The sequence below is a fragment of the Hibiscus syriacus genome, unplaced genomic scaffold, assembly GCF_006381635.1.
Source record: "Hibiscus syriacus cultivar Baekdansim isolate YM2019G1 unplaced genomic scaffold, ASM638163v2 tig00000329_pilon, whole genome shotgun sequence".
Taxonomy (NCBI): domain Eukaryota; kingdom Viridiplantae; phylum Streptophyta; class Magnoliopsida; order Malvales; family Malvaceae; genus Hibiscus; species Hibiscus syriacus.
In genome coordinates this window covers 2,201,836-2,212,989 of record NW_024061782.1, presented here as the reverse complement: position 1 = coordinate 2,212,989, position 11,154 = coordinate 2,201,836, and the positions used below count along the sequence as shown (strand labels likewise).

The window sequence follows — 11,154 nt, the reverse complement described above, 5'->3', positions numbered from 1 at the left end:
TCAGATGGAGTTTCAAATGGAGATGCTTGCACGTATGAATACTCTCTCTTTTGAGATGCAAGTCCGATTTCCTCCTCCGCCTCCTGATCATTCTATGGATGATTAGACTTATTTTAGTTTGATTGTATTTGGGATTAAACTTAAAACTTTGATTGATTAAACATTTTGCTATTTTTGGAGTTGAATGATTGGTTGTTTGAACTTATTATAAATATTTGGTTTGGTTTAATTCTTGCATCATTTATATATTAGTTGCATTATGACCAATTATGCCATTTCACATTTTATTATGAATATTGATTATGTAACTAATGGCTAATATCTCTTTTGATCTTTGATCTTAGCAGCTTAATCTTTAAGTTTCTAAATATAAATTGGCTAAGTTTTTCAAAACCTTGTGTAAAGTTATTTTAGAGTCTTTTTGATTTAACAAAAAAGGGGGGAGAAGTGTAAAATGTTTTAAAGGGGGAGAAATGTTATAGTAAGGGGGAGTAATTTCAAACTTGATTTTCAAAATAGTTTTTCAAAGAAAATCTTAAAATTACTCAAGTGTTTTGTTATACCAAAAAGGGGAGATTGTTGAAAACATTTTGATATTTTGATATAACAAATTAAGTTAAATGAATTTTAAGATTTTACAAATGATTTTCTAAGGTATATTCGAATTAATTAATCGGATATCAAATTATTACTCCAAGTCTTTCAAGATCAATTTTAATCCTTACTAAATGTGTAAAATTGTGATTTGTACTTAAACTCTTTTTGAAACAATTTTCACAAAGTATTTTGAACCAAAATCAAGCCTTAAATCAATTTTTCAAAGGCATGCACCGATGCATCGATGCACCATTGAATAAATTGAACATCGAATGCATTTCATGCATCGATGCACTTGGGTTTTATTAAAACATCGAATGCATTTCATGCATCGATGCACAAGCAATGCACCGATGCACTCAGGCTATTTTCAAACATCGAATGCATTTTATGCATCGATGCACACTTGGTGCACCGATGCACTAAGTGTTCCAATGGTCAAAATATTTGAATTTTACACTAATGCACCGATGCACTATGGTCATGCATCGATGCCCCGACACTCCCAACCAGTTTTATTAATTGTTTTTACACAATAACGGCTCTATTGACTCCACTAATCATCCCCAACGTTCAAAAGTGATTCAAGGTGTATTTAAACAAGCTTAGAAGCCATTGATCAAAACAAGAAACATCAAGCAACTAGAATCAAGAGAGAATCAAAGAGAAAACATCAAACCTCAAGTTTGAGCATTTCAAGCCTATTTTTCATTCAATATTTATTTTGCTTTCAAGAACACTTATTGTGCTTAATTGTATTTATTCTTGAGTGTTCTTTCTTTGTTCTAGAATTGTGCAAACATATTTGCCTTGTGAGGTTTTTCTTATAAGTTTACAAATTTGTAATAATCTCTTTGAGAAAAGAGTGCTCTCAAGAATTGGAGTATATTCTTGAGGGAGTTGTAAGGTTATCTCTTTGGCCTAAAAAAGAACAAATTAGTGAATTTGTTGGAAAATCCTTAGTGTGGATAACTAAGGTAGTGGACGTAGACTTTGGTTGATAAAGTCGAACCACTGTAAATCGTTGTACAATTACTTTCAATTTTCTGCAAAAGTTTCCACCAATTTTTTTTTTGCTAATTCACCCCCCTCTTGGACGATTCCATCGATCGATTAACTCAACAAGTTGCTATCTTGCTCGTTCTCTCGTCTAGAATATTATGCGAATGTTTATTAGTTTGTTACTTCTGTTATTTTATTAAGCATCTCTACTCTAGTCGTTCATTACTTAAAGGCATTTTAGTTGTTCTCTGTTTCTAGAAAAGTCTCTATGCGTTTCTTGATTTTATGACGATTATTGTGTTTGTTGTTCGTTGTCTGTAACACTAGCTAGCCTGATATCTGACTCAGGTTCATTACTAAATAGTGATCTTTAATCATTCTATCTACACTTTCTTTCAATTCAACCTCAAATTGGAGGGAAAACTGTATGTTCACCATTCATTGACATTCTTGTAGTACGCAACTCCGCTATTTTGTAATATGATTATTATGCCATACTGCTTGCTGGTACATCGTTTATAACTGTCTTTCATTCTTAGGCATTCACTATATGATCAACTAATGATTCTTAGATGCATTACGCCTACTATGGATGCTCTGGTTGTAACCCACTCCTACGAGTGTCTTAGGGCTCATTTGGTCATTTATGTCCCCTACGTGCTAAGTTCTACTATATGGACCATCCTTAGCTCTTATAGGCCTTCAATAGGTCAAATCTAACCATCCAATGTGAGTAGTATCAATACTCTACTTGCGTTATCGATACACTAGGGTTAAGTATTGATAACCTGTTAGTATTAGTACCGAAAATGGCTTTTGTTGTAGAAAATAGGGTTTAGTATCGATATTGTATATCATGAGTATTAATACTATAGGGATAGTATCGATACTCTCCCAGCAGTATCGATACCCCCTGCCTGAAATCCCTAGATTTTGCCTCAAATCATCTAATATCGATACTCGAACCTATAAATGTCTTATTTAAGCTTTCCAACACCCAAAAATCATTTGAAATGTCTTAGTTGGTTCTTAATCAGTTGCTAAAGTTTTAAGAAGTTACTTAGGGTATTAAAGTGTCATAAAAACACATTGTTTACTTCTAAAATGTTATTTGGTCATAAAATCAATTATAAACACTAAAATGTTCAAATACACAAATCTTAGTAATTTCTTTATATTTATAAAAGCCTTAAATGTAACATCCTCAATACCGGGTTAATGACCAAATTGTAAAATTTCAGAATTTGATGATAAAAGTATAATAGTTGAATTGTTCAATGATTTAAGTGAAAACATTTCCTGAAAGTTATTAGTAATTATCAAAGGAATTAAAGGGAAAAATGATCATCTGACTTGGAAATGATATGATAATGATGTATATATGGGGATAAGGTTAAGAGATTTCTCCAAAGATCTCTTCATTCTTCTTCTTCATACGTGAGAGAGAGCCAAACAAAGGTAAGTTTTCTAATTTGTTGATTAATTGTTGATTTAAAGTTTGGGTTTTGATCATTAGATGATAATTAAGCTTAAGAAAAGCTTAAGTTATCTTAAAATCAAAAGATAAAGGAGTTATGAAAGATTAAAGAGAATGGGTTTTTAAGTGAATTTCTGGAAAAGAGTTGATAAGTTGGTTTTGAAACTAAATTTGACTTGTCATAGGTGTGAATAAGAAGTTATAAGTGTTAAATCAAAGTTTGGATTACATGGAAAATTTAGTAAGATTCTTGGTTTTAAGAATCATGATGGGATATGTAAGATAAAGATGGTTTATATGGATATAAGTTGGTTTATGTAATGGTAATTTGTTTAATGACAAGATAGGGGCTTAAAATAGAAGAATTGAGTGAAGAGTTGATGATTTTCAGGATTAAAAATGTGATTTCTGGGCAAAGAGTTTTGGTACTCATTCAATAGGTACCGATACACTCTTAAACGAAAAATTACATAATGTAATAAGGGTATCGATACCTTAGGGAGGGTATCGATACCCCCTAAAGGAAAAATGGAATTTTGGTTCATTAAACTAGCTTAAGTTATTAACATCAAGTTATAAGGTTTAGGCTTCTGATAATCATCTCGGAAATTATGTTTATGTAGATATTGAGCCTAAACAAGTTCTGGAACAATCAAAGAATTAGGATCGAATCAAAGCAAGGCTAAGTTGAGTGCAATTTAATTTGTGCTTATGTTATAGAACTAACATTGGCTTGCGATGAGCCAGTGACGGAGTTACTATGGTAAGAAGTAACTCTTAAAAATGTTATGGTATGTGACATGATTTACATGATTACATGTATATGTGATATGTTTGACATGTTGTTCTATGTGTGTGATATATATATATATATATATATGAATATAAGTAAACAAGACATGACATATGTGCTTACATAAGAACATGAGAAATAAAATAAGCTATGTGATAAGGATATAGAGAATGAAATGAATGACATGAAATGTATGTATGTTTGATTATATGAGTGGGTATGTTCTTGTAAATGCTATGTGGTGTATGTAAATAAATGGAAAGGTGAGATAAAATAAGTAGTATTTACTGATAAGGAAAAATGAGATTATATGAACAGATGCTATTGATAGGGCACATAAGACTATATGTCTATCTTTTAATGTAATAAAGTGAAATAAGTCAAATGATATTGATATATGTGAAGCATATGAGAACAAGATATGACAATGATTTACATGTCATATGAACACAAGAGAAGTGTTATAAGCTAAGTGACATATGATTATGAAATCATATGAAAAGTGAAATGTGCATGTGAATATGTGAAATGATATAAATGATCATGCCCATGTTATGTGATATGAGAGCTAGTGATATAGTTGGCATGCCAAGAGTCGAGGGTTTACCTATGTTCTATGGAACATATGGACAGAATTACCTATGTCTTTCGGGACATATGGACAGTATACCTATGTTCTAAGGAACATATGGACAATTTACCTAGGTTCTTTATGACCTATGGATAGGTCCTTCGGGACAATTATACGAGCTGTGATGACAACATAATAGTGCACAACCTCAATGTACTCACATACCTTAAGTTCTCAAAAGTATACATGGGATTTTAAGAGAGTAAATAAATCAATTGATGTGATTCTATGTGTGCTCTGTTGTGAAATGATGTATGTGCTTCATGGTATGTATAGAAATGTTCAGTATATGCTTATATGATAAAAAGAAATTAGTGATAGTAATATAAGTACCGATAAGCATGTTATTGATATATGTATATGTGTGAATTGATTATATGAAAGGATACATGATATACAGAAATGATAAGTACAAGATCATATGATAAATGGGTTAATGATTATGATAGAGATTAAGAGAATGATGGTATATGTGCATGTATACATTTTGTTACATTAAATGCTTTATGATTTCCATTATATGTTTATATGCCTCACTAAGTCGTAGACTTAGCGTGTGATTGTTTCACACGTAGGTTTCGAGAAGAATAAAGAGCAATATGGAGCAAGACAGGTCGGTTTCTTCTTACCGAAGATCATATCAGAAAATAATTTTGTATCATATGTATTTTGGATAGTGAAAGTAGTTGGCATGTAATTAATATTTTAAATGGTATATGCTCTGACAAGTTTTGTAATGTTTTAAATGTATATATGTAAACGGTAACTTATAGTATTGAAAGTTTAAGTATTTTAAATTTTATATGTTTTGTTGAAAGTTACTGTAGCAAGGGTATCGGTACATTGTAGCAGGATATCGGTACCATTGTTCAATTCTAGAAAATTTTAACATTCGGTACTGTTCATAGTACTGTTCATGGTATTGTTTATTATTGTTTACGATATTGTTCATACAGTATAATACTATTCATACAGTATAGTACTATTCATACCGTATAGTATTATTCATCGAAAACATATTTTTTCAATTTGTTATAACGAACATAATTCAACAATATATTATCGTATTTTCTTAATATAAGTCCAAATGTTCGGTTATTTTGTAAGGAAATTGTTTTGAAGAGTCAATGTGACATCTCGGACTCGTTTTCGGGTCGGGTACGGGTTGGGTGTTACATTAACACTCCAAAGGATTAGAAATACACTAACTTGATGTTTGAATCTCGAAATGAAACTCCTTTAGCTAGCAATCACTCTCCACCAAGACTCGGATGATAAAACCCCCACTTTTCTTGTAAACAAAGAACCCAAAGCTTTGAATCATAAAAATGATGTTGTTGGAGAAATTTAAGATGAAAATGAAACTTGAAAGTAGTAGGAAATGGCTCAAAGTACTTCCTTTTATTTATGGAGCTTGGAGAGAAATGAGAGGGAAAAAAGAAAATGATGAGAATGAGGAGATGAAGAATATGAAAATACTTCATATTTTTTAAAAAAAAATGGGTACTTTGTATTGATAAGGATACAAGGTACACCACCCCATGGACCTCATTAAAAAACCTCCCTAAACCTATTTGGAGGAAAAAGAGCAAACCATGAGGTGGAAAGAGCATACAGGAGACTACAAAGACACAACTAGCCTGCTGATGTTATTACAACACATAACCTCCTACAAAGAGGCACCAAAGCACAATTCAACAATAACAACTAAATAATAGAATGACATCTAAAACTCACCCAAAAATGTGGAAATCAAGGGAGCTACACAGGCCACGAGAAGATCGATCAAAACTCCAATATGCAAATCCAATAGCTCCAAAATGAACAACAATCGATCCAGACCCCCTTATCCAATTGAACAAAAAATAAGTTGTTCTCAAAAACCGAAAGCATTCACCTAAAAACCCCAACAATACTCTAAAAAACGTCTACGCATTACTAACAACAATAACTTCTAAAGAGCCACCATTTCGGAACTAACAACCATAAGTCCAAGTTTTCTGTCTACAAATACTTCATCTTTTTAAAATGGGGTAATCATACTCTAGGTTCTTCCTCATCTTTTTGCAATTCAAAAATCTGCTTTTGATGGCTAATTGGGCTCAATTCCAACCCAATTAAGCCCAATGACTTAAATTATGAAATTCAAGGGGTTCAAATGCCTCTCAGTTTACCGAACTTCTAGCCTAAAATTTAGGGTGTTATAAATTCTATTTTTGTGATTATTGATAAATTCATCAAATATGGACACTTTATTCGGCTATATCATCCCTATACAACAGTTGAGGTGGTAAGGTTTTATCTTAATCAGATCTACAAGTTACATGGGCAGTCACATATAATAATTTCGGACAGAGATAAGATGTTTACTAGTGTGTTTTGGAGGGGGTTACTGAAGCAATTGTGTACCACTACCTTATTTAGTACCTCCTATCATCAAGAAATAGATTATCAGACGGAGCGTTTGAACTAATGCCTGGAACAATACCCATGAAGTTTCTATTTTCAAAAACCTACAAGTTGGGCTCAATAATTGTCCAGGAAGAATGGTGGTATAACACCAATTACTATACTGCCTTGGGCACTACACCTTTTGAATCCCTCAATGGGTATAAGCCCCCTATGATGGAGCGGACGTGAAATTCATAAGTCTATATTTTTTAAGACTTGTTACAAACAAGAGAATAGATTAATTAGGCATTAACACAGGATGAAACAATATGCTAATAAAAAATACACAGAGCGAATTTCAAATTAGAGATGAAGTATACATTAAATTGCAACCTTACAAGTAGTGAACTGTGGCTCTGAGAAAACAATTTGAAGGTTCGATATGTTTTTATGGACCTTACAAGGTAATGGAGAAGTGGGTTTAATAGCCTATAAATTGGATCTTCCCCAAAATTCTAGGGTTTATCCCGTGTTTCATGTCAATCTTCTAAAGAAACGAGTGGGTTTTGAAGTCCCAATTCCTCGATTTTGAGCCTTGCCCTTGGGGACAAAGCTCGAGTGCAGCCGGGGTATTGTCATGACCATGAAGGGAGAGGAAGATGAGCTAGGGTTTACTTCAAAAAGAATTGGGGATTTGGAATTCAGTAGGTAAGTCCAATAGTATGTAAACGGTTGACTTGTTTTTAGTTGTAGTTGACCCTACAAAGTCATATAAGGGATTTAGTTGTATATAAGAAATCAGAATGTACAAAAATCATTATCTGAAGAATTTTAATTGCAATAAACATCTGAAATCTTACCTTTCTTTCTCTTTTGTAATCCCTTCTTCCTCGAACCACAACACGAGTGTTGTAAAAAATGGTTCCATCAATCTTCTTAAATACTTAAATCCTAAATATTCAAAACTCTCTCTACACTGATTTTTCTTGAAAATTAAAGAAAAAAGAGTTTTGTAAAGAATCACCTAGGAAAAATAAATTCATTATTAAAGCGAGGAATACGAGAAAATAAATAAATCCCTTCTCAAGCAGCCATTAAAACGATTAGAGAAAGAAATGAAAAAGGTCAAAAAAAAAATTCTTCTATTCTTGTATTTTGACATCAAATTTAAGCCCGATTCTCTTACACAATCATTTTTGGACAAATTATGTTACAAGGACTCTAACTTCTGTACAATTACACTTTCACCCATAATTTTTTCATACTTACACCCCAAATGATTTTACAAACTTTATGAATTAAATCATTGTTGGAAAGTTTAGGGAGTTAGAACCGCATCTTTCAGTGATTGGTGTTCGTTTGGTAGTGTGATTGATTTCATTGTGACCACTACGACAAAGATCTGGTGATACTACGATGCATATGGCACTAAGAGTCCAACCATAGTCTGTGATGGTAAATTATTATTTAACATGTGTCCATCTTTAGTGTTTCAATAAGAAATTACACAAATGTGATCTTTGAAGCAGTATGAATTACATAGTGAAGTGAACTCCGACATGATATGTTCAATTATGAGAAAGTGTATGTGTGTTCTTTTTAATACAAATCTTTAAATAATTCAAAAATAATTTTATGTTTTTTAATATCATTGTCTTAAAAAATCTAGTATTTGTTAAAAAAAATTAAGTGTAGCTTTAGATATTATGGTGTACGATCAATGAGTGATCAACCTCGAACAACGATCAATCAATCATCATTAATAAATGATCGGTCAATATTTTTAATTACTACCAAATCAACTATTAATATCACAATATTTTACTTTTACTAGAATATTTTATCAATTAAAGTTTTTAATAATATATCAATAATCCGAAAATCATATTCTTAAAAGTAATAATCTTTCCTCCAAACAAACGACACCAAAGAAAAAAAAAACACTTAACGTTACTTTACACACACAGTGGGACTCGAACCCACAATTAGGCCATAGGTTAAAAATACACAAACAATCATTGAACTATATCAAAATTATCTTTTTGGTTATTAAAGTTTTAAAACTTATTACATGGTCATTAACTTATCAAAACTATTACAAAATTTTCATTACACATTATAAAAATAGTGATAAATTTTTATAAGTTTAAGGATAATTATTTAATCGACTAATAAGTTTAATGACTATTTTTCATAGTTCAATAAAGTTTAGTGATCATTTTGTAAATGTTTTGTGAAATTTAATACTTGATTAGAACTCTGACAAAGTGCACTGTAAGAACGTATTGGTAAAATTGACAGTTGCAAATCGAAATGTTAGTATTGACTGGAAACTGTTAAATAAAATAACCAAACAGAACGATAATCGTGTCGTGGTAATTCACTGCTTTAGAAGTGAATTTATCCCGATGTGGGTAAACGTCACAATGGAAGAATAGCCCCCTAAGGATATAACGATCTCTCTAAATTTTGTACAGCTAAAAAATAGAATGATCTCTCTAAATTAATTTTTTTTAGAAAGTTTAAGGACTTAATTATTTTTTAAAAAAGAAATTATTTAAATTTAAAATATAAAATGTAAACAATAGTAATATATTTATTGCATTAGATATAAAAATACTAAAAATTAAATTATTAAAAAAGTTTAGTTCAAAGATTACATTGAGTGTAAAAAAAATCATTAACACAATGATTTTCTTTTTTGAAAAAGTTTGAGGGTTTCAAACACCATTAAATAAAAAATTGTTGTTAAAAGATTTAAACACGGGTAAGTTAAATTAAAAAAAAAATTATTTGTTTTCTTATTTTTTTAAATTTTCAAAATAATTTCAATGAAAATACTTAAAATATTTTTTTAATTTTCATATTTTCGCTTATTTTTATTTTTCAGAAATTATTTTATGATTTTACAACCGAACATGTTTTCTTAATAATTTTCTATATTTTTAAGAAAATAAAATGAAAAAATATACATTTTCTTAAACCAAACAAACTCTTAGTTTTCTTGTTCTATTTTCTTAAATTAAAACACGAGTAAAATACTTATTCTCATTAATTGTCACCACCATTGTGTAGCTTTACCCAACACTCCTATTTGGGTGGGGTAAAATAATATTTTTTTTGAATAGTTTAAGATGATTACAATTAATATTTTTCTTAACCATTTGACAATACACACCATGCGTACACAATTACTCAAATTTATGACCTTTAGGGAGAATTATACTCCCTCTAACTATTAAGATCACTTGATAGATTCTAGAAAAAAAATGTTTAGAATGCATAGTAAAATAATTTTATGGTAAATAATGGTACTAGTGATTTAAGAGCTATTAATAAAATGAATTATATATAATATGTATTGAGTTCATTGAGTGATTTCAATGATAAAAAATATTATTTTTAAAACATTTAAATTTAAATAATTGAGTATGGAGAGTGTATATGTAATATACATAGTTAATTTTTTTAAAGCATATATTATCTTATAATTATATCAAATAAATTGTTATTATTATTTGTACTTTTACTGGGGTTGATTCAGTGGTTTTGGGTTTGGTTAAGGGGATAGCTCGGTCAAATGGAGCACAAATATGGATTTGGTTACAGCCTTATAGCTGTCCTTCTCCGATGCTTAAGATTGAATTTAGCCGTTGGGTTTTTTATGAGAAAGGAAAAAAGTTAAAATATACACACCCAGTGGGATTCGAACCCACAATCGCTTGATTAGAAGTCAAGCGCCTTATCCATTAGGCCATAGGTGCTACTGTATTCTATTTTAAGGTAAAATTATATCATAATTTTATTCTTTGTTAAAATACACAAATAATCTCTAAAATATGTTGAAATGATTTTTCAGTTATTAAAGTTTTTAAAATTATAAAATAATCATTAAATTTATTAAATTATTATAAAATTCTCATTATATGTTATAAAATAGTGATAACTTTTGATAAGTTTAAACGTTATTTTTAGTGATCATTTTGTAATGTTTGAGAAGTTAATGATATTTTGTTACTTTTGAAATTTTATGAAAAATTATTCTAACACAATTTAATGATCTATTTATGTACTTTAACCTTAATTTATTAATTAGGTAACTTTAATTCATTTATGATATTTAAAAATTATTTCAAAATTTTATTATAAATCTGACTAATGCTACTATTTTTTTCTTTTTATGTATCATTTTATTTATACATAATAATATTGCTATTTTTTTATTATTAGATTAAAGGAAAAAAACTATCATTTTAATCCAAC

At 30.0% G+C, this 11,154-nt stretch overlaps 1 non-coding gene across 1 annotated transcript; it reads right to left on the bottom strand.

The window, feature by feature from the left end:
* Positions 1-10,582: 10,582 nt before the first annotated feature.
* TRNAR-UCU lies at positions 10,583-10,655 on the bottom strand. Its single transcript has one exon. It is a non-coding gene; the product is annotated as a tRNA-Arg (tRNA).
* Between the last annotated feature and the right edge of the window lie 499 nt (positions 10,656-11,154).